The sequence below is a fragment of the Trichechus manatus genome, unplaced genomic scaffold (genome assembly GCF_000243295.1).
Source record: "Trichechus manatus latirostris isolate Lorelei unplaced genomic scaffold, TriManLat1.0 scaffold00121, whole genome shotgun sequence".
Lineage (NCBI taxonomy): Eukaryota > Metazoa > Chordata > Mammalia > Sirenia > Trichechidae > Trichechus > Trichechus manatus.
The window spans coordinates 6,559,415-6,562,940 of NW_004444057.1; the positions used below are offsets into that span (position 1 = coordinate 6,559,415).

The 3,526-nt window shown below is 43.3% G+C and overlaps 1 non-coding gene across 1 annotated transcript; it reads right to left on the bottom strand.

The window, feature by feature from the left end:
• Nucleotides 1–2,532: 2,532 nt before the first annotated feature.
• On the bottom strand, nt 2,533–2,603 carry TRNAQ-CUG (transfer RNA glutamine (anticodon CUG)). The gene has a single exon. It is a non-coding gene; the product is annotated as a tRNA-Gln (tRNA).
• Nucleotides 2,604–3,526: the final 923 nt, after the last annotated feature.

Below are 3,526 nucleotides of genomic sequence, written 5' to 3' on the forward strand. Positions count from 1 at the left end.
CAAATGGACTCCAGATTCTGGCCTCCCAACTTCTTCATTTTCTCTTTCTTCCCTGTAATTCTGGGATAGGGTAAGTTAACCAGTTGCTATGTGTGTCAGAGTGGGACTGTGCTCCATGGGGTTTTCAATGGCTGATTTTTTGGAAGTAGCTAGACAGACCTTTCTTCCAAGTCCCCTCTGCATGGACCCAAATCTCGAACCTTTTGGTTAGCAGGTGAGTGGGTTAACCATTTGCATCACCCAGGGACTCATAGAGTAAGTTAGGTAGAAAGAATGAATTTAGCTTTAATGAGACAATACATGGCTGCAAACTCCAACCCGGCCACTAGAGGACACCAGTTGCACACAAAATGTCTAGGTTTCAAAGCCAGAAAACCATTCCCCCACAAACATTCTTCAAATATCTCAAAATGAAATGGAAATAGCTTGTAATAAAGCAGCTTCCCGCCGCCCCGTCCTCATATCTGCTACTAAGTAAAAAGAACACGCTAAATTGGACTTTATAGTGTTTTCAAGTTTTTCTTTTAATTCAGAAACCTAATAAATCAGAGATATGAAGAACAAATGATTATCGCAAGATTACATGACTGTGCATTATCTTTGGTACCATTTATCTTGCTCTTACCATGTGCTGGGTAATGTGTAAAACATTTTTTTATGAATTTTGCACATGGTTTTATTTCAGACCCTGCAACAAGCGAAAATGGCTGTAATTGGCAGGAAACTTCCCCTAGCTAGCAATACTATGAGATAAAATTCACCACTTACTGTATATATATGCCTCCGATAAAACCTACAATTAAGTTCTTCTCTGGAAAGTTTAGAAGGAAAAACTGCTCAGACGTTTAGTTTATATAACCCTGTGTAGGAGACCCTGGGTGGTGCAAGTGGTTACAGCTCGACTATTAACTGAAAAATTGGCAGTTTGAACCCACTTGGAGGCACATTTGAAGAAAGACTATCTACTTCCTAAAGATCATAGCCTTGATGTCCCTATGGGGAGGAGTTCTACTCTGGACCACACGGGGTCGCCATGAGTCGGAATTGACGGCAACTGTTTTTTTGGTATGGGATTGCACATAAATAAAATAGCATAAAGAAGTGGCCAACCGTCCAGTTTCCACTGGCTTTGCCTCTTGGAACTGAACCCCTGTGAAACCTTGCTTAGGGTTTACACAGCGAAAACCAGGCTCACTGTTTCTCATCTGGGATGGTTTCTCTAATCCGTAGTCTATGCTTTGGCAAAAAAAAAAGAAGGAAGCAAGCACTCACCATGAAACTTATTTATTGATTCGGTTGAGTGCTGACAGGTACTCTGTACCGGATAGAATTACGAGGCTCTGCTCACCCCAGGGACACCCCAGATCAGGTCAGCTATAATTTAATTTGCACATGAGGAGAGGTCACAAAATATAGGCGGTGGGAGGAAGTGCCATCCGGGCTCTGCGCGGAGGTTGCAGTTGTTCCGAGCGGCGAGTGGCGTCCGGCAAGATCTTCAGTCAAGCGTGCTTTGTAATGGGAACTCTAAAGGTGGACGTGAAAGCAACAGCTCCTCTCCAAACTGTGGGGAGTGATGGACGAGCTTAGTGAACCCAGGAGAAAGAAATTAGCACAAACAGAAGGTAAAAGAAGGATTTTCTTGCCCTTTTCACCGTCGCTTTCTTCAAATCTGTGCATCTTCTCCAGAACCAAGGCAAGTAGGCTGACGGGAAGCTCCCAGCTCGAGGGCCGTGTGGCCTTAAAAAAAACAATTTAACATAAAATGCACTGAGGGGCCACTGAGTGCCAGGGTCGGGGCTAAGTATTTATAACCTCTCAAGAGTCTTATGAAGAATACTGATTCCTGTTTTATACAGGAATAAACGGGCTACACTAGATTAAAAACACTGCCCAAAGTCATGCTTTTAATTGTAGAGGTGATGGGATCATAAATAAGAATCATCCCTGAACAAGTACATTCTATGTACCAAGGGCAATCTCATGGCTGATCCTCTCAGCACAGCAGGGGAGACAGTACCATGCCCCTTTTGTAGGTTAGGAACCTGAGGCTTCCAGAATCCCATCTCCACCTCCACTCCCTCAGCCATCACCTTTCATGCGCCTCCTGCCACACCAGAATCCCTCACCGTCTCACCTCTGTTTTGCTGCTTCCTTCTAGAAGAGGTTTTTAGAAAAATGACTGATAAACTAATTCATATGCATAACCTGGAAAAATTGGGTAAAAAATTAGCATCTCTCTGAGGGTGTCTGGCAGAACAATGACCTGTGCTTCTATCCACACAAAGAGTCCTGTGGTTAAACAAATTTGTTCTTGTTAGCTGCTAACAAGTTGGCTCCAACTCTTGGAGACCCCATGCACAAGGGGATTGGTCTCTTGTGATGGATAAGGTTTTCATTGGCTGATTTTTGGGAAGTAGATTGCCAGTCCTTTCTTCCTACTCTGTCTTCATTGGGAAGCTCCACTGAAACCCGTTCAGCATTATAGTAACACTTAAGCTTCCACTGACAGATGGGTTTTGGCTGTGCATGAGGTGCATTGGCTGGGAATTGAACCCAGGTCTCCCACATCAGAGGAGAGAATTCTACCACTGAACCACCACTGCCCCTACACACACCCTCCAAAAAAAACAAATTTAGGGAATTTAAAATGCTATATCTTCCTCTTAGAGATTCCTAAAAGAAGGAAGAAAAGAAGTTAAAGAAAGAAGGATGAAAATTTCCCCCTAAAAGACCTTATGCCAGCTAAAACTGGGAAGAAGTTTGGGCATTTAAGTATTGATGATGTCTGTAGACATATCAGGGAATTTTCTACAGTACACAGGAAGTTTTCCACAGTACAACCTATGCATGAGTAAAATCCAGTATTATAGGAGGCCTCAGGAGTTAAGAGCTTGGCTGCTAACCGCAAGTTGGGCAGTTTGAATCTACCAGCCGCTTCTCGGAAACCTATGGGCAGTTCTACTCTGTCCTGTAGGGTTGCTATGAGTCAAAAGCAACTCGATGGCAAAGGGTTTGGGTTTTTTTTTTTTGTATCTGATTAGAAAAATCCCTGGTGGTGCAGTGGTTAAGTGCTCAGCTGGTAACTGAAAGGTCAGAGGTTTGAACCCACCAGCTGCTCCTCAGGAGAAAGATGTGGCAGTCTGCTTCCATAAAGATTTCAGCCGTGAAAAACCTGTGGGGCAGCTCTACTCTGTCCTGTAGGGTCGCTATGAGTTGGAATTGACTTGACAGCAGTGGGTTGGTATTTGATTAGACTTTATAGCCAATTCACTATATAATACAAATTGCGTACCATAAAGAGATATAACCACCAATCAGATCTGAAGTGTTTGTTTTAAAGAGGAAAAAGAAAAATTTAGCAGCAGCTGTGAGCTGTACCTTTAAAAAGTAATCTCGAAAGTCAGGCGTTGATCATGTTGTCGACATTGGTTGGACTGTATGATTCTCTTGAAAGCCCAAAGGAGTGAATAGATCTCTTTGTGTACTCAGCCTTCACCCACACCAGGCCAGCCTGGGTTTTGTTTTG